Source organism: Somniosus microcephalus, chromosome 6 (genome assembly GCF_052327205.1).
Source record: "Somniosus microcephalus isolate GS21.2 chromosome 6, FLI_Smic_1.0, whole genome shotgun sequence".
NCBI lineage: Eukaryota > Metazoa > Chordata > Chondrichthyes > Squaliformes > Somniosidae > Somniosus > Somniosus microcephalus.
In genome coordinates, this window is record NC_140992.1 from 176,621,500 (window position 1) to 176,640,195 (window position 18,696).

An 18,696-nucleotide genomic window follows, 5' to 3' on the forward strand; every position below is an offset into this window, starting at 1 on the left:
CGGAGTCGGCGTCGGAGTCGGCATCGGAGTCGGAGTCGGAGTCGGCGTCGTCGGAGTCGGCGTCGGAGTCGGAGTCGGTGTTGGAGTCGTCGTCGGAGTCGGAGTCGTCGTCGGTGTCGTCGTCGGAGTCGGAGTCGTCGTCGGTGCCGGAGTCGGTGTCGGTGTCAGAGTCAGTGTCGGAGTCGGTGTCGGTGTCGGAGTCGGTGTCGTTGTCGGTGTCGGAGTCGGTGTCATTGTCGGAGTCGGAGTCGGTGTCGGAGTCGGTGTCGGAGTCGGTTTCGGAGTCGGTGTCGTTGTCGGAGTCGGTGTCGGAGTCGGCGTCGGAGTCGGCGTCGGAGTCGGCGTCGTTGTCGGTGTCGGAGTTGGTGTCGGAGTCGGTGTCGGAGTCGGAGTCGGTGTCGGTGCCGGAGTCGGTGTCGGAGTCGGTGTCGGTGTCGTTGTCGGAGTCGGTGTCGGAGTCGGTGTCGTTGTCGGTGTCGGAGTCGGCGGCGTCGGAGTCGGCATCGGAGTCGGCGTCGTCGGAGTCGGCGTCGGAGTCGGAGTCGGTGTTGGAGTCGTCGTCGGAGTCGGAGTCGTCGTCGGTGTCGTCGTCGGAGTCGGAGTCGTCGTCGGTGCCGGAGTCGGTGTCGGTGTCGGAGTCGGTGTCGGAGTCGGTGTTGGTGTCGGTGTTGGATTCGGTGTTGGAGTCGGTGTCGGAGTCGGTGTCGATGTCGGAGTCGGTGTCGGAGTCGGTGTCGGAGTCGGTGTCGGAGTCGGTGTCGGAGTCATTGTCAGAGTCGGTGTCGTTGTCGGAGTCGGTGTCGTTGTCGGTGTCGGAGTCGGTGTCGTTGTCGGTGTCGGTGTCGTTGTCGGAGGCGGTGTCGTTGTCGGTGTCGGAGTCGGTGTCGGAGTCGGTGTCGGAGTCGGTGTCGGAGTCGGTGTCGGATTCGGAGTCGTTGTCGGAGTCGGTGTCGGTGTCGGTGTCGTTGTCGGAGTTGGAGTCGGTGTCGGAGTCGGTGTTGGAGTCGGTGTCGGAGTCGGTGTCGGAGTCGGTGTCGTTGTCGGAGTCGGTGTCGTTGTCGGAGTCGGTGTCGTTGTCGGAGTCAGTGTCGGCGTCGGAGTCGGCGTCGGAGTCGGCATCGGAGTCGGATTCGGAGTCGGCGTCGTCGGAGTCGGCGTCGGAGTCGGAGTCGGTGTTGGAGTCGTCGTCGGAGTCGGCGTCGGTGTCGTCGTCGGAGTCGGAGTCGTCGTCGGTGCCGGAGTCGGTGTCGGTGTCGGAGTCGGTGTCGGAGTCGGTGTCGGTGTCGGAGTCGGTGTCGGTGTTGGATTCGGTGTCGGAGTCGGTGTCGGAGTCGGTGTCGGAGTCGGTGTCGATGTCGGAGTCGGTGTCAGAGTCGGTGTCGGAGTCGGTGTCAGAGTCGGTGTCCGAGTCGGTGTCGGTGTTGGTGTCGGAGTCGGTGTCGGCGTCAGAGTCAGAGTCGGTGTCAGTCAGAGTCAGAGTCGGTGTCGGATTCGGTGTCGGATTCGGTGTCGGAGTCGGTGTCAGAGTCAGAGTCAGAGTCGGTGTTGGATTCGGTGTCGGTGTTGGTGTCAGTCGGTGTTGGAGTCGGTGTCGGTGCCGGAGTCGGTGTCGTTGTCGGTGTCGTTGTCGGAGTCGGTGTCGTTGTCGGAGTCGGTGTCGGAGTCGGTGTCGGAGTCGGTGTCGGTGTCGGAATCGGTGTCGTTGTCGGTGTCGGAGTCGGTGTCGTTGTCGGAGTCGGAGTCGGTGTCGGAGTCGGTGTCGGAGTCGGTGTCGGAGTCAGTGTCGGAGTCGGCGTCGTCGGAGTCGGTGTCGGAGTCGGAGTCGGAGTTGGTGTCGGAGTCGGTGTCGGAGTCGGAGTCGGTGTCGGTGTCGGAGTCGGTGTCAGTGTCGTTGTCAGTGTCGGAGTCGGTGTCGTTGTCGGAGTCGGTGTCGGAGTCGGTGTCGGTGTCGGCGTCGGAGTCGTCGTCGGAGTCGGCGTCGGCGTCGGAGTCGGCGTCGTCGGAGTCGGCGTCGGAGTCGTAGTCGGAGTTGGAGTCGGAGTCGGAGTCGGTGTCGGAGTCGGTGTCGGAGTCGGAATCGGTGTCGTTGTCGGAGTCGGTGTCGGTGCCGGAGTCGGTGTCGGAGTCGGTGTCGGTGTCGTTGTCGGAGTCGGTGTCGGAGTCGGTGTCGTTGTCGGTGTCGGAGTCGGTGTCGGAGTCGGCAGCGTCGGAGTCGGCATCGGAGTCGGCGTCGTCGGAGTCGGCGTCGGAGTCGGAGTCGGTGTTGGAGTCGTCGTCGGAGTCGGAGTCGGTGTCGTTGTCGGAGTCGGTGTCGTTGTCGGTGTCGGAGTCGGTGTCATTGTCGGTGTCGGAGTCGGTGTCGGAGTCGCTGTCAGAGTCGGTGTCATGTGTCGGTGTCGGAGTCGGTGTCGGTGTCGGAGTCGGTGTCGGTGTCGGTGTCGGAGTCATTGTCAGAGTCGGTGTTGTTGTCGGAGTCGGTGTCGTTGTCGGTGTCGGAGTCGGTGTCGTTGTCGGTGTCGGTGTCGTTGTCGGAGGCGGTGTCATTGTCGGTGTCGGAGTCGGTGTCGGAGTCAGTGTCGGAGTCGGTGTCGGAGTCGGTGTCGGATTCGGAGTCGTTGTCGGAGTCGGTGTCGGTGTCGGTGTCGTTGTCGGAGTTGGAGTCGGTGTCGGAGTCGGTGTTGGAGTCGGTGTCAGAGTCGGTGTCGGAGTCGGTGTCGTTGTCGGAGTCGGTGTCGTTGTCGGAGTCGGTGTCGTTGTCGGAGTCAGTGTCGGCGTCGGAGTCGGCGTCGGAGTCGGCATCGGAGTCGGAGTCGGAGTCGGCGTCGTCGGAGTCGGCGTCGGAGTCGGAGTCGGTGTTGGAGTCGTCGTCGGAGTCGGAGTCGTCGTCGGTGTCGTCGTCGGAGTCGGAGTCGTCGTCGGTGCCGGAGTCGGTGTCGGTGTCAGAGTCGGTGTCGGAGTCGGTGTCGGTGTCGGAGTCGGTGTCGTTGTCGGTGTCGGAGTCGGTGTCATTGTCGGAGTCGGAGTCGGTGTCGGAGTCGGTGTCGGAGTCGGTTTCGGAGTCGGTGTCGTTGTCGGAGTCGGAGTCGGCGTCGGAGTCGGCGTCGGAGTCGGCGTCGGAGTCGGCGTCGTTGTCGGTGTCGGAGTTGGTGTCGGAGTCGGTGTCGGAGTCGGAGTCGGTGTCGGTGCCGGAGTCGGTGTCGGAGTCGGTGTCGGTGTCGTTGTCGGAGTCGGTGTCGGAGTCGGTGTCGTTGTCGGTGTCGGAGTCGGCGGCGTCGGAGTCGGCATCGGAGTCGGCGTCGTCGGAGTCGGCGTCGGAGTCGGAGTCGGTGTTGGAGTCGTCGTCGGAGTCGGAGTCGTCGTCGGTGTCGTCGTCGGAGTCGGAGTCGTCGTCGGTGCCGGAGTCGGTGTCGGTGTCGGAGTCGGTGTCGGAGTCGGTGTCGGTGTCGGTGTTGGATTCGGTGTTGGAGTCGGTGTCGGAGTCGGTGTCGATGTCGGAGTCGGTGTCGGAGTCGGTGTCGGAGTCGGTGTCGGAGTCGTTGTCAGAGTCGGTGTCGTTGTCGGTGTCGTTGTCGGTGTCGGAGTCGGTGTCGTTGTCGGTGTCGGTGTCGTTGTCGGAGGCGGTGTCGTTGTCGGTGTCGGAGTCGGTGTCGGAGTCAGTGTCGGAGTCGGTGTCGGAGTCGGTGTCGGATTCGGAGTCGTTGTCGGAGTCTGTGTCGGTGTCGGTGTCGTTGTCGGAGTTGGAGTCGGTGTCGGAGTCGGTGTTGGAGTCGGTGTCGGAGTCGGTGTCGGAGTCGGTGTCGTTGTCGGAGTCGGTGTCGTTGTCGGAGTCGGTGTCGTTGTCGGAGTCGGTGTCGTTGTCGGAGTCAGTGTCGGCGTCGGAGTCGGCATCGGAGTCGGATTCGGAGTCGGCGTCGTCGGAGTCGGCGTCGGAGTCGGAGTCGGTGTTGGAGTCGTCGTCGGAGTCGTCGTCGGTGTCGTCGTCGGAGTCGGAGTCGTCGTCGGTGCCGGAGTCGGTGTCGGTGTCGGAGTCGGTGTCGGAGTCGGTGTCGGTGTCGGAGTCGGTGTCGGTGTTGGATTCGGTGTCGGAGTCGGTGTCGGAGTCGGTGTCGGAGTCGGTGTCGATGTCGGAGTCGGTGTCGGAGTCGGTGTCGGAGTCGGTGTCAGAGTCGGTGTCCGAGTCGGTGTCGGTGTTGGTGTCGGAGTCGGTGTCGGCGTCAGAGTCAGAGTCGGTGTCAGTCAGAGTCAGAGTCGGTGTCGGATTCGGTGTCGGATTCGGTGTCGGAGTCGGTGTCAGAGTCAGAGTCAGAGTCGGTGTTGGATTCGGTGTCGGTGTTGGTGTCAGTCGGTGTTGGAGTCGGTGTCGGTGTCGGAGTCGGTGTCGTTGTCGGTGTCGTTGTCGGAGTCGGTGTCGTTGTCGGAGTCGGTGTCGGAGTCGGTGTCGGAGTCGGTGTCGGTGTCGGAATCGGTGTCGTTGTCGGTGTCGGAGTCGGTGTCGTTGTCGGAGTCGGAGTCGGTGTCGGAGTCGGTGTCGGAGTCGGTGTCGGAGTCAGTGTCGGAGTCGGCGTCGTCGGAGTCGGTGTCGGAGTCGGAGTCGGAGTTGGTGTCGGAGTCGGTGTCGGAGTCGGAGTCGGTGTCGGAGTCGGTGTCAGTGTCGTTGTCAGTGTCGGAGTCGGTGTCGTTGTCGGAGTCGGTGTCGGAGTCGGTGTCGGTGTCGGCGTCGGAGTCGTCGTCGGAGTCGGCGTCGGCGTCGGAGTCGGCGTCGTCGGAGTCGGCGTCGGAGTCGTAGTCGGAGTCGGAGTCGGAGTCGGAGTCGGTGTCGGAGTCGGTGTCGGAGTCGGAATCGGTGTCGTTGTCGGAGTCGGAGTCGGTGTCGGTGCCGGAGTCGGTGTCGGAGTCGGTGTCGGTGTCGTTGTCGGAGTCGGTGTCGGAGTCGGTGTCGTTGTCGGTGTCGGAGTCGGTGTCGGAGTCGGCAGCGTCGGAGTCGGCATCGGAGTCGGCGTCGTCGGCGTCGTCGGAGTCGGCGTCGGAGTCGGAGTCGGTGTTGGAGTCGTCGTCGGAGTCGGAGTCGTCGTCGGTGTCGTCGTCGGAGTCGGAGTCGTCGTCGGTGCCGGAGTCGGTGTCGGTGTCGGAGTCGGTGTCGGAGTCGGTGTTGGTGTCGGTGTTGGATTCGGTGTTGGAGTCGGTGTCGGAGTCGGTGTCGATGTCGGAGTCGGTGTCTGAGTCGGTGTCGGAGTCGGTGTCGGAGTCGGTGTCGGAGTCGTTGTCAGAGTCGGTGTCGTTGTCGGAGTCGGTGTCGTTGTCGGTGTCGGAGTCGGTGTCGTTGTCGGTGTCGGTGTCGTTGTCGGAGGCGGTGTCGTTCTCGGTGTCGGAGTCGGTGTCGGAGTCAGTGTCGGAGTCGGTGTCGGAGTCGGTGTCGGATTCGGAGTCGTTGTCGGAGTCGGTGTCGGTGTCGGTGTCGTTGTCGGAGTTGGAGTCGTCGTCGGTGTCGTCGTCGGAGTCGGAGTCGTCGTCGGTGCCGGAGTCGGTGTCGGTGTCAGAGTCGGTGTCGGAGTCGGTGTCGGTGTCGGAGTCGGTGTCGTTGTCGGTGTCGGAGTCGGTGTCATTGTCGGAGTCGGAGTCGGTGTCGGAGTCGGTGTCGGAGTCGGTTTCGGAGTCGGTGTCGTTGTCGGAGTCGGAGTCGGCGTCGGAGTCGGCGTCGGAGTCGGCGTCGGAGTCGGCGTCGTTGTCGGTGTCGGAGTTGGTGTCGGAGTCGGTGTCGGAGTCGGAGTCGGTGTCGGTGCCGGAGTCGGTGTCGGAGTCGGTGTCGGTGTCGTTGTCGGAGTCGGTGTCGGAGTCGGTGTCGTTGTCGGTGTCGGAGTCGGCGGCGTCGGAGTCGGCATCGGAGTCGGCGTCGTCGGAGTCGGCGTCGGAGTCGGAGTCGGTGTTGGAGTCGTCGTCGGAGTCGGAGTCGTCGTCGGTGTCGTCGTCGGAGTCGGAGTCGTCGTCGGTGCCGGAGTCGGTGTCGGTGTCGGAGTCGGTGTCGGAGTCGGTGTTGGTGTCGGTGTTGGATTCGGTGTTGGAGTCGGTGTCGGAGTCGGTGTCGATGTCGGAGTCGGTGTCGGAGTCGGTGTCGGAGTCGGTGTCGGAGTCGTTGTCAGAGTCGGTGTCGTTGTCGGTGTCGTTGTCGGTGTCGGAGTCGGTGTCGTTGTCGGTGTCGGTGTCGTTGTCGGAGGCGGTGTCGTTGTCGGTGTCGGAGTCGGTGTCGGAGTCAGTGTCGGAGTCGGTGTCGGAGTCGGTGTCGGATTCGGAGTCGTTGTCGGAGTCTGTGTCGGTGTCGGTGTCGTTGTCGGAGTTGGAGTCGGTGTCGGAGTCGGTGTTGGAGTCGGTGTCGGAGTCGGTGTCGGAGTCGGTGTCGTTGTCGGAGTCGGTGTCGTTGTCGGAGTCGGTGTCGTTGTCGGAGTCGGTGTCGTTGTCGGAGTCAGTGTCGGCGTCGGAGTCGGCATCGGAGTCGGATTCGGAGTCGGCGTCGTCGGAGTCGGCGTCGGAGTCGGAGTCGGTGTTGGAGTCGTCGTCGGAGTCGTCGTCGGTGTCGTCGTCGGAGTCGGAGTCGTCGTCGGTGCCGGAGTCGGTGTCGGTGTCGGAGTCGGTGTCGGAGTCGGTGTCGGTGTCGGAGTCGGTGTCGGTGTTGGATTCGGTGTCGGAGTCGGTGTCGGAGTCGGTGTCGGAGTCGGTGTCGATGTCGGAGTCGGTGTCGGAGTCGGTGTCGGAGTCGGTGTCAGAGTCGGTGTCCGAGTCGGTGTCGGTGTTGGTGTCGGAGTCGGTGTCGGCGTCAGAGTCAGAGTCGGTGTCAGTCAGAGTCAGAGTCGGTGTCGGATTCGGTGTCGGATTCGGTGTCGGAGTCGGTGTCAGAGTCAGAGTCAGAGTCGGTGTTGGATTCGGTGTCGGTGTTGGTGTCAGTCGGTGTTGGAGTCGGTGTCGGTGTCGGAGTCGGTGTCGTTGTCGGTGTCGTTGTCGGAGTCGGTGTCGTTGTCGGAGTCGGTGTCGGAGTCGGTGTCGGAGTCGGTGTCGGTGTCGGAATCGGTGTCGTTGTCGGTGTCGGAGTCGGTGTCGTTGTCGGAGTCGGAGTCGGTGTCGGAGTCGGTGTCGGAGTCGGTGTCGGAGTCAGTGTCGGAGTCGGCGTCGTCGGAGTCGGTGTCGGAGTCGGAGTCGGAGTTGGTGTCGGAGTCGGTGTCGGAGTCGGAGTCGGTGTCGGAGTCGGTGTCAGTGTCGTTGTCAGTGTCGGAGTCGGTGTCGTTGTCGGAGTCGGTGTCGGAGTCGGTGTCGGTGTCGGCGTCGGAGTCGTCGTCGGAGTCGGCGTCGGCGTCGGAGTCGGCGTCGTCGGAGTCGGCGTCGGAGTCGTAGTCGGAGTCGGAGTCGGAGTCGGAGTCGGTGTCGGAGTCGGTGTCGGAGTCGGAATCGGTGTCGTTGTCGGAGTCGGAGTCGGTGTCGGTGCCGGAGTCGGTGTCGGAGTCGGTGTCGGTGTCGTTGTCGGAGTCGGTGTCGGAGTCGGTGTCGTTGTCGGTGTCGGAGTCGGTGTCGGAGTCGGCAGCGTCGGAGTCGGCATCGGAGTCGGCGTCGTCGGCGTCGTCGGAGTCGGCGTCGGAGTCGGAGTCGGTGTTGGAGTCGTCGTCGGAGTCGGAGTCGTCGTCGGTGTCGTCGTCGGAGTCGGAGTCGTCGTCGGTGCCGGAGTCGGTGTCGGTGTCGGAGTCGGTGTCGGAGTCGGTGTTGGTGTCGGTGTTGGATTCGGTGTTGGAGTCGGTGTCGGAGTCGGTGTCGATGTCGGAGTCGGTGTCTGAGTCGGTGTCGGAGTCGGTGTCGGAGTCGGTGTCGGAGTCGTTGTCAGAGTCGGTGTCGTTGTCGGAGTCGGTGTCGTTGTCGGTGTCGGAGTCGGTGTCGTTGTCGGTGTCAGTGTCGTTGTCGGAGGCGGTGTCGTTCTCGGTGTCGGAGTCGGTGTCGGAGTCAGTGTCGGAGTCGGTGTCGGAGTCGGTGTCGGATTCGGAGTCGTTGTCGGAGTCGGTGTCGGTGTCGGTGTCGTTGTCGGAGTTGGAGTCGGTGTCGGAGTCGGTGTTGGAGTCGGTGTCGGAGTCGGTGTCGGAGTCGGTGTCGTTGTCGGAGTCGGTGTCGTTGTCGGAGTCGGTGTCGTTGTCGGAGTCGGTGTCGTTGTCGGAGTCAGTGTCGGCGTCGGAGTCGGCATCGGAGTCGGAGTCGGAGTCGGCGTCGTCGGAGTCGGCGTCGGAGTCGGAGTCGGTGTTGGAGTCGTCGTCGGAGTCGTCGTCGGTGTCGTCGTCGGAGTCGGAGTCGTCGTCGGTGCTGGAGTCGGTGTCGGTGTCGGAGTCGGTGTCGGAGTCGGTGTCGGTGTCGGAGTCGGTGTCGGTGTTGGATTCGGTGTCGGAGTCGGTGTCGGAGTCGGTGTCGGAGTCGGTGTCGATGTCGGAGTCGGTGTCGGAGTCGGTGTCGGAGTCGGTGTCAGAGTCGGTGTCCGAGTCGGTGTCGGTGTTGGTGTCGGAGTCGGTGTCGGCGTCAGAGTCAGAGTCGGTGTCAGTCAGAGTCAGAGTCGGTGTCGGATTCGGTGTCGGATTCGGTGTCGGAGTCGGTGTCAGAGTCAGAGTCAGAGTCGGTGTTGGATTCGGTGTCGGTGTTGGTGTCAGTCGGTGTTGGAGTCGGTGTCGGTGTCGGAGTCGGTGTCGTTGTCGGTGTCGTTGTCGGAGTCGGTGTCGTTGTCGGAGTCGGTGTCGGAGTCGGTGTCGGTGTCGGAATCGGTGTCGTTGTCGGTGTCGGAGTCGGTGTCGTTGTCGGAGTCGGAGTCGGTGTCGGAGTCGGTGTTGGAGTCAGTGTCGGAGTCGGCGTCTTCGGAGTCGGTGTCGGAGTCGGAGTCGGAGTCGGTGTCGGAGTCGGTGTCGGAGTCGGAGTCGGAGTCGGTGTCGGAGTCGGAGTCGGTGTCGGTGTCGGAGTCGGTATTGGTGTCGTTGTCAGTGTCGGAGTTGGTGTCGTTGTCGGAGTCGGTGTCGGAGTCGGTGTCGGTGTCGGCGTCGGAGTCGTCGTCGGAGTCGGCGTCGGCGTCGGAGTCGGCGTCGTCGGAGTCGGCGTCGGAGTCGGAGTCGGAGTCGGAGTCGGTGTCGGAGTCGGTGTCGGAGTCGGAATCGGTGTCGTTGTCGGTGTCGGAGTCGGTGTCGGAGTCGGAGTCGGTGTCGGAGTCGGTGTCGGAGTCGGTGTCGGAGTCGGTGTCGGAGTCGGTGTCGGAGTCAGTGTCGGAGTCGGTGTCGATGTCGGAGTCGGTGTCGGAGTCGGTGTCGGAGTCGGTGTCAGAGTCGGTGTCCGAGTCGGTGTCGGTGTTGGTGTCGGAGTCGGTGTCGGCGTCAGAGTCAGAGTCGGTGTCAGTCAGAGTCAGAGTCGGTGTCGGATTCGGTGTCGGATTCGGTGTCGGAGTCGGTGTCAGAGTCAGAGTCAGAGTCGGTGTTGGATTCGGTGTCGGTGTTGGTGTCAGTCGGTGTTGGAGTCGGTGTCGGTGTCGGAGTCGGTGTCGTTGTCGGTGTCGTTGTCGGAGTCGGTGTCGTTGTCGGAGTCGGTGTCGGAGTCGGTGTCGGAATCGGTGTCGTTGTCGGTGTCGGAGTCGGTGTCGTTGTCGGAGTCGGAGTCGGTGTCGGAGTCGGTGTCGGAGTCGGTGTCGGAGTCGGCGTCGTCGGAGTCGGTGTCGGAGTCGGAGTCGGAGTCGGTGTCGGAGTCGGTGTCGGAGTCGGAGTCGGTGTCGGTGTCGGAGTCGGTGTCGGTGTCGTTGTCAGTGTCGGAGTCGGTGTCGTTGTCGGAGTCGGTGTCGGAGTCGGTGTCGGTGTCGGCGTCGGAGTCGTCGTCGGAGTCGGCGTCGGCGTCGGAGTCGGCGTCGTCGGAGTCGGCGTCGGAGTCGTAGTCGGAGTCGGAGTCGGAGTCGGTGTCGGAGTCGGTGTCAGAGTCGGAATCGGTGTCGTTGTCGGTGTCGGAGTCGGTGTCGGAGTCGGAGTCGGTGTCGGAGTCGGTGTCGGAGTCGGTGTCGGAGTCGGTGTCGGAGTCGGCGTCGTCGGAGTCGGTGTCGGAGTCGGAGTCGGAGTCGGTGTCGGAGTCGGTGTCGGAGTCGGAGTCGGTGTCGGTGTCGGAGTCGGTGCCGGTGTCGTTGTCAGTGTCGGAGTCGGTGTCGTTGTCGGAGTCGGTGTCGGTGTCGGTGTCGGTGTCGGCGTCGGAGTCGTCATCGGAGTCGGCGTCGGAGTCGGCGTCGTCGGAGTCGGCGTCGGAGTCGTAGTCGGAGTCGGCGTCGTCGTCGGAGTCGGAGTCGGCATCGGTGTCGGAGTCAGTGTCAGAGTCGGTGTCGGAGTTGGTGTCGTTGTCGGAGTCAGTGTCGGTGTTGGAGTCGGTGTCGGTGTCGGCGTCGGAGTCGGCGTCCGAGTCGGCGTCGTCGGAGTCGGAGTCGGTGTCATCGGAGTCGGTGTCGGAGTCGGTGGCGGAGTCGGCGTCGGAGTCGGCGTCGGAGTCGGCGTCGGCGTCGGAGTCGGCGTCGGCGTCGGAGTTGGCGTCGGCGTCGGGGGAGTTGGAGTCGGTGTCGGTGTTGGAGTCGGTGTGGGTGTCGGAGTCGGTGTCGTTGTCGGAGTCGGTGTCGGAGTCGGCGTCGGTGTCGGCGTCGTCGGAGTCGGTGTCGGCGTCGGAGTCAGCGTCGGAGTCGGCGTCGGAGTCGGCGTCGTCGGAGTCGGAGACAGTGTCGGTGTTGGAGTCGGTGTCGTTGTCGGAGCCGGTGTCGGAGTCGGTGTCGGTGTCGGAGTCGGAGTCGGAGTCGGTGTCGGAGTCGGTGTCGGAGTCGGAGTCGGTGTCGGTGTCGGAGTCGGTATCGGTGACGTTGTCAGTGTCGGAGTCGGTGTCGTTGTCGGAGTCGGTGTCGGAGTCGGTGTCGGTGTCGGCGTCGGAGTCGTCGTCGGCGTCGGCGTCGGAGTCGTCGTCGGAGTCGGCGTCGGCGTCGGAGTCGGCGTCGTCGGAGTCGGCGTCGGAGTCGGAGTCGGAGTCGGAGTCGGTGTCGGAGTCGGTGTCGGAGTCAGAATCGGTGTCGTTGTCGGTGTCGGACTCGGTGTCGGAGTCGGAGTCGGTGTCGGAGTCGGTGTCGGAGTCGGTGTCGGAGTCGGTGTCGGAGTCGGTGTCGGAGTCAGTGTCGGAGTCGGTGTCGATGTCGGAGTCGGTGTCGGAGTCGGTGTCGGAGTCGGTGTCAGATTCGGTGTCCGAGTCGGTGTCGGTGTTGGAGTCGGTGTCGGCGTCAGAGTCAGAGTCGGTGTCAGTCAGAATCAGAGTCGGTGTTGGATTCGGTGTTGGATTCGGTGTCGGAGTCGGTCAGAGTCAGAGTCGGTGTTGGATTCGGTGTCGGTGTTGGTGTCAGTCGGTGTTGGAGTCGGTGTCGGTGTCGGAGTCGGTGTCGTTGTCGGTGTCGTTGTCGGAGTCGGTGTCGTTGTCGGAGTCGGTGTCGGAGTCGGTGTTGGAGTCGGTGTCGGAATCGGTGTCGTTGTCGGTGTCGGAGTTGGTGTCGTTGTCGGAGTCGGAGTCGGTGTCGGAGTCGGTGTCGGAGTCGGTGTCGGAGTCTGTGTCGGAGTCGGCGTCGTCGGAGTCGGTGTCGGAGTCGGAGTCGGAGTCGGTGTCGGAGTCGGTGTCGGAGTCGGAGTCGGTGTCGGTGTCGGAGTCGGTGTCGGTGTCGTTGTCAGTGTCGGAGTCGGTGTCATTGTCGGAGTCGGTGTCGGAGTCGGTGTCGGTGTCGGCGTCGGAGTCGTCGTCGGAGTCGGCGTCGGCGTCGGAGTCGGCGTCGTCGGAGTCGGCGTCGGAGTCGTAGTCGGAGTCGGAGTCGGAGTCGGTGTCGGAGTCGGTGTCGGAGTCGGAATCGGTGTCGTTGTCGGTGTCGGAGTCGGTGTCGGAGTCGGAGTCGGTGTCGGAGTCGGTGTCGGAGTCGGTGTCGGAGTCGGTGTCGGAGTCGGTGTCGGAGTCGGCGTCGTCGGAGTCGGTGTCGGAGTCGGAGTCGGAGTCGGTGTCGGAGTCGGTGTCGGAGTCGGAGTCGGTGTCGGTGTCGGAGTCGGTGCCGGTGTCGTTGTCAGTGTCGGAGTCGGTGTCGTTGTCGGAGTCGGTGTCGGTGTCGGTGTCGGTGTCGGCGTCGGAGTTGTCGTCGGAGTCGGCGTCGGAGTCGGCGTCGTCGGAGTCGGCGTCGGAGTCGTAGTCGGAGTCGGCGTCGTCGTCGGAGTCGGAGTCGGCGTCGGTGTCGGCGTCAGTGTCAGAGTCGGTGTCGGAGTTGGTGTCGTTGTCGGAGTCAGTGTCGGTGTTGGAGTCGGTGTCGGTGTCGGCGTCGGAGTCGGCGTCCGAGTCGGCGTCGTCGGAGTCGGAGTCGGTGTCATCGGAGTCGGTGTCGGAGTCGGTGGCGGAGTCGGCGTCGGAGTCGGCGTCGGAGTCGGCGTCGGCGTCGGAGTCGGCGTCGGCGTCGGAGTTGGCGTCGGCGTCGGGGGAGTCGGAGTCGGTGTCGGTGTTGGAGTCGGTGTCGGTGTCGGAGTCGGTGTCGTTGTCGGAGTCGGTGTCGGAGTCGGCGTCGGAGTCGGCGTCGTCGGAGTCGGTGTCGGCGTCGGAGTCAGCGTCGGAGTCGGCGTCGGAGTCGGCGTCGTCGGAGTCGGAGACAGTGTCGGTGTTTGAGTCGGTGTCGTTGTCGGAGTCGGTGTCGGAGTCGGTGTCGGTGTCGGCGTCGGAGTCGGCGTCGGAGTCGGCGTCGTCGGAGTCGGAGTCGGTGTCATCGGAGTCGGTGTCGGAGTCGGTGGCGGAGTCGGCGTCGGAGTCGGAGTCGGCGGCGTCGGAGTCGGCGTCGGAGTCGGCGTCGGAGTCGGCGTCAGCGTCGTCGGAGTCGGAGTCGGTGTCGGTGTTGGAGTCGGCGTCGGAGTCGGTGTCGTCGGAGTCGGAGTCGTAGTCGGAGTCGGAGTCGTAGTCGGAGTCGGTGTCGGAGTCGGTGTCGGAGTCGGAATCGGTGTCGTTGTCGGAGTCGGTGTCGGTGTCGGTGCCGGAGTCGGTGTCGGAGTCGGTGTCGGTGTCGTTGTCGGAGTCGGTGTCGGAGTCGGTGTCGTTGTCGGTGTCGGAGTCGGTGTCGGAGTCGGCGGCGTCGGAGTCGGCATCGGAGTCGGCGTCGTCGGAGTTGGCGTCGGAGTCGGAGTCGGTGTTGGAGTCGTCGTCGGAGTCGGAGTCGTCGTCGGTGTCGTCGTCGGAGTCGGAGTCGTCGTCGGTGCCGGAGTCGGTGTCGGTGTCGGAGTCGGTGTCGGAGTCGGTGTTGGTTTCGGTGTTGGATTCGGTGTTGGAGTCGGAGTCGGTGTCGATGTCGGAGTCGGTGTCGGAGTCGGTGTCGGAGTCGGTGTCGGAGTCGGTGTCGGAGTCGTTGTCAAAGTCGGTGTCGTTGTCGGAGTCGGTGTCGTTGTCGGTGTCGGAGTCGGTGTCGTTGTCGGTGTCGGTGTCGTTGTCGGAGGCGGTGTCGTTGTCGGTGTCGGAGTCGGTGTCGGAGTCAGTGTCGGAGTCGGTGTCGGAGTCGGTGTCGGATTCGGAGTCGTTGTCGGAGTCGGTGTCGGTGTCGTTGTCGGAGTTGGAGTCGGTGTCGGAGTCGGTGTCGGAGTCGGTGTTGGAGTCGGTGTCGGAGTCGGTGTCGGAGTCGGTGTCGTTGTCGGAGTCGGTGTCGTTGTCGGAGTCGGTGTCGTTGTCGGAGTCGGTGTCGTTGTCGGAGTCAGTGTCGGCGTCGGAGTCGGCATCGGAGTCGGAGTCGGAGTCGGCGTCGTCGGAGTCGGCGTCGGAGTCGGTGTTGGAGTCGTCGTCGGAGTCGTCGTCGGTGTCGTCGTCGGAGTCGGAGTCGTCGTCGGTGCCGGAGTCGGTGTCGGTGTCGGAGTCGGTGTCGGAGTCGGTGTCGGTGTCGGAGTCGGTGTCGGTGTTGGATTCGGTGTCGGAGTCGGTGTCGGAGTCGGTGTCGGAGTCGGTGTCGATGTCGGAGTCGGTGTCGGAGTCGGTGTCGGAGTCGGTGTCAGAGTCGGTGTCCGAGTCGGTGTCGGTGTTGGTGTCGGAGTCGGTGTCGGCGTCAGAGTCAGAGTCGGTGTCAGTCAGAGTCAGAGTCGGTGTCGGATTCGGTGTCGGATTCGGTGTCGGAGTCGGTGTCAGAGTCAGAGTCAGAGTCGGTGTTGGATTCGGTGTCGGTGTTGGTGTCAGTCGGTGTTGGAGTCGGTGTCGGTGTCGGAGTCGGTGTCGTTGTCGGTGTCGTTGTCGGAGTCGGTGTCGTTGTCGGAGTCGGTGTCGGAGTCGGTGTCGGAGTCGGTGTCGGTGTCGGAATCGGTGTCGTTGTCGGTGTCGGAGTCGGTGTCGTTGTCGGAGTCGGAGTCGGTGTCGGAGTCGGTGTCGGAGTCGGTGTCGGAGTCAGTGTCGGAGTCGGCGTCGTCGGAGTCGGTGTCGGAGTCGGAGTCGGAGTCGGTGTCGGAGTCGGTGTCGGAGTCGGAGTCGGTGTCGGTGTCGGAGTCGGTGTCGGTGTCGTTGTCAGTGTCGGAGTCGGTGTCGTTGTCGGAGTCGGTGTCGGAGTCGGTGTCGGTGTCGGCGTCGGAGTCGTCGTCGGAGTCGGCGTCGGCGTCGGAGTCGGCGTCGTCGGAGTCGGCGTCGGAGTCGTAGTCGGAGTCGGAGTCGGAGTCGGAGTCGGTGTCGGAGTCGGTGTCGGAGTCGGAATTGGTGTCGTTGTCGGTGTCGGAGTCGGTGTCGGAGTCGGAGTCGGTGTCGGAGTCGGTGTCGGAGTCGGTGTCGGAGTCGGTGTCGGAGTCGGTGTCGGAGTCGGTGTCGATGTCGGAGTCGGTGTCGGAGTCGGTGTCGGAGTCGGTGTCAGAGTCGGTGTCCGAGTCGGTGTCGGTGTTGGTGTCGGAGTCGGTGTCGGCGTCAGAGTCAGAGTCGGTGTCAGTCAGAGTCAGAGTCGGTGTCGGATTCGGTGTCGGATTCGGTGTCGGAGTCGGTGTCAGAGTCAGAGTCAGAGTCGGTGTTGGATTCGGTGTCGGTGTTGGTGTCAGTCGGTGTTGGAGTCGGTGTCGGTGTCGGAGTCGGTGTCGTTGTCGGTGTCGTTGTCGGAGTCGGTGTCGTTGTCGGAGTCGGTGTCGGAGTCGGTGTCGGAGTCGGTGTTGGTGTCGGAATCGGTGTCGTTGTCGGTGTCGGAGTCGGTGTCGTTGTCGGAGTCGGAGTCGGTGTCGGAGTCGGTGTCGGAGTCGGTGTCGGAGTCAGTGTCGGAGTCGGCGTCGTCGGAGTCGGTGTCGGAGTCGGAGTCGGAGTCGGTGTCGGAGTCGGTGTCGGAGTCGGAGTCGGTGTCGGTGTCGGAGTCGGTGTCGGTGTCGTTGTCAGTGTCGGAGTCGGTGTCGTTGTCGGAGTCGGTGTCAGAGTCGGTGTCGGTGTCGGCGTCGGAGTCGTCATCGGAGTCGGCGTCGGCGTCGGAGTCGGCGTCGTCGGAGTCGGCGTCGGAGTCGTAGTCGTAGTCGGAGTCGGAGTCGGTGTCGGAGTCGGTGTCGGAGTCGGAATCGGTGTCGTTGTCGGTGTCGGAGTCGGTGTCGGAGTCGGAGTCGGTGTCGGAGTCGGTGTCGGAGTCGGTGTCGGAGTCGGTGTCGGAGTCGGTGTCGGAGTCGGCGTCATCGGAGTCGGTGTCGGAGTCGGAGTCGAGTCGGTGTCGGAGTCGGTGTCGGAGTCGGAGTCGGTGTCGGTGCCGGAGTCGGTGCCGGTGTCGTTGTCAGTGTCGGAGTCGGTGTCGTTGTCGGAGTCGGTGTCGGAGTCGGTGTCGGTGTCGGCGTCGGAGTCGTCGTCGGAGTCGGCATCGGAGTCGGCGTCGTCGGAGTCGGCGTCGGAGTCGTAGTCGGAGTCGGCGTCGTCGTCGTCGTCGGAGTCGGCGTCGGTGTCGGAGTCAGTGTCAGAGTCGGTGTCGGAGTTGGTGTCGTTGTCGGAGTCAGTGTCGGTGTTGGAGTCGGTGTCGGTGTCGGCGTCGGAGTCGGCGTCCGAGTCGGCGTCGTCGGAGTCGGAGTCGGTGTCATCGGAGTCGGTGTCGGAGTCGGTGGCGGAGTCGGCGTCGGAGTCGGCGTCGGAGTCGGCGTCGGCGTCGGAGTTGGCGTCGGCGTCGGCGGAGTCGGAGTCGGTGTCGGTGTTGGAGTCGGTGTCGGTGTCGGAGTCGGTGTCGTTGTCGGAGTCGGTGTCGGAGTCGGCGTCGGAGTCGGCGTCGTCGGAGTCGGTGTCGGCGTCGGAGTCAGCGTCGGAGTTGGCGTCGGAGTCGGCGTCGTCGGAGTCGGAGACAGTGTCGGTGTTGGAGTCGGTGTCGTTGTCGGAGTCGGTGTCGGAGTCGGTGTCGGTGTCGGCGTCGGAGTCGGCGTCAGAGTCGGCGTCGTCGGAGTCGGAGTCGGTGTCATCGGAGTCGGTGTCGGAGTCGGTGGCGGAGTCGGCGTCGGAGTCGGAGTCGGCGGCGTCGGAGTCGGCGTCGGAGTCGGCGTCGGAGTCGGCGTCAGCGTCGTCGGAGTCGGAGTCGGTGTCGGTGTTGGAGTCGGTGTCGGTGTCGGTGTCGGTGTCGTTGTCGGAGTCGGTGTCGGAGTCGGCGTCGGAGTCGGCGTCGTCGGAGTCGGTGTCGGCGTCGGAGTCGGCGTCGGAGTCGGCATCGGAGTCGGCGTCATCGGAGTCGGAGTCAGTGTCGGTGTTGGAGTCGGTGTCGGTGTCGGAGTCGGTGTTGTTGTCGGAGTCGGTGTCGGAGTTGGCGTCGGAGTCGGCGTCGTCGGAGTCGGTGTCGGAGTCGGTGTCGGTGTCGGAGTCGGTGTCGGTGTCGTTGTCGGTGTCGGAGTCGGTGTCGGAGTCGCTGTCAGAGTCGGTGTCATGTGTCGGTGTCGGAGTCGGTGTCGGTGTCGGTGTCGGTGTCGGTGTCGGAGTCGTTGTCAGAGTCGGTGTCGTTGTCGGAGTCGGTGTCGTTGTCGGTGTCGGAGTCGGTGTCGTTGTCGGTGTCGTTGTCGGAGGCGGTGTCATTGTCGGTGTCGGAGTCGGTGTCGGAGTCAGTGTCGGATTCGGTGTCGGAGTCGGTGTCGGATTCGGAGTCATTGTCGGAGTCGGTGTCGGTGTCGGTGTCGTTGTCGGAGTTGGAGTCGGTGTCGGAGTCGGTGTTGGAGTCGGTGTCGGAGTCGGTGTCGGAGTCGGTGTCGTTGTCGGAGTCGGTGTCGTTGTCGGAGTCGGTGTCGTTGTCGGAGTCGGTGTCGTTGTCGGAGTCAGTGTCGGCGTCGGAGTCGGCGTCGGAGTCGGCATCGGAGTCGGAGTCGGCATCGTCGGAGTCGGCGTCGGAGTCGGAGTCGGTGTCGGAGTCGGTGTCGGAGTCGGTGTCGGTGTCGGAGTCGGTGTCGGTGTCGGTGTCGGAGTCGGTGTCGGAGTCGGTGTCGGAGTCGGAGTCGTCGTCGGTGCCGGAGTCGGTGTCGGTGTCGGAGTCGGTGTCGGAGTCGGTGTCGGTGTCGGAGTCGGTGTCGTTGTCGGTGTCGGAGTCGGTGTCGTTGTCGGAGTCGGAGTCGGTGTCGGAGTCGGTGTCGGAGTCGGTGTCGTTGTCGGAGTCGTTGTCGGAGTCGGTGTCGGAGTCGGTGTCGGAGTCGGCGTCGGAGTCGGCGTCGGAGTCGGCGTCGGAGTCGGCGTCGTTGTCGGTGTCGGAGTCGGTGTCGGAGTCGGTGTCGGAGTCGGAGTCGGTGTCGGTGCCGGAGTCGGTGTCGGAGTCGGTGTCGGTGTCGTTGTCGGAGTCGGTGTCAGAGTCGGTGTCGTTGTCGGTGTCGGAGTCGGTGTCGGAGTCGGCGGCATCGGAGTCGGCATCGGAGTCGGCGTCGTCGGAGTCGGCGTCGGAGTCGGAGTCGGTGTTGGCGTCGTCATCGGATTCGGAGTCGTCGTCGGTGTCGTCGTCGGAGTCGGAGTCGTCGTCGGTGCCGGAGTCGGTGTCGGTGTCGAAGTCGGTGTCGGAGTCGGTGTTGGTGTCGGTGTTGGATTCGGTGTTGGAGTCGGTGTCGGAGTCGGTGTCGATGTCGGAGTCGGTGTCGGAGTCGGTGTCGGAGTCGGTGTCGGAGTCGGTGTCGGAGTCGTTGTCAGAGTCGGTGTCGTTGTCGGAGTCGGTGTCGTTGTCGGTGTCGGAGGTCGGAGTCGGTGTCATTGTCGGTGTCGGTGTCGTTGTCGGAGGCGGTGTCGTTGTCGGTGTCGGAGTCGGTGTCGGTGTCAGAGTCGGTGTCCGAGTCGGTGTCGGTGTTGGTGTCGGAGTCGGTGTCGGCGTCAGAGTCGGTGTCAGTCAGAGTCAGAGTCGGTGTCGGATTCGGTGTCGGATTCGGTGTCGGAGTCGGTGTCAGAGTTAGGGTCAGAGTCGGTGTTGGATTCGGTGTCGGTGTTGGTGTCAGTCGGTGTTGGAGTCGGTGTCGGTGTCGGAGTCGGTGTCGTTGTCGGTGTCGGAGTCGGTGTCGTTGTCGGAGTTGGTGTCGTTGTCGGAGTCGGTGCCGGAGTCGGTGTCGGTGTCGGAGTCGGTGTCGTTGTCGGTGTCGGAGTCGGTGTCGTTGTCGGAGTCGGAGTCGGTGTCGGAGTCGGTGTCGGAGTCGGTGTCGGAGTCGGTGTCGGAGTCGGTGTCGTTGTCGGTGTCGGATTCGGTGTCGGAGTCGGCGTCGGAGTCGGCGT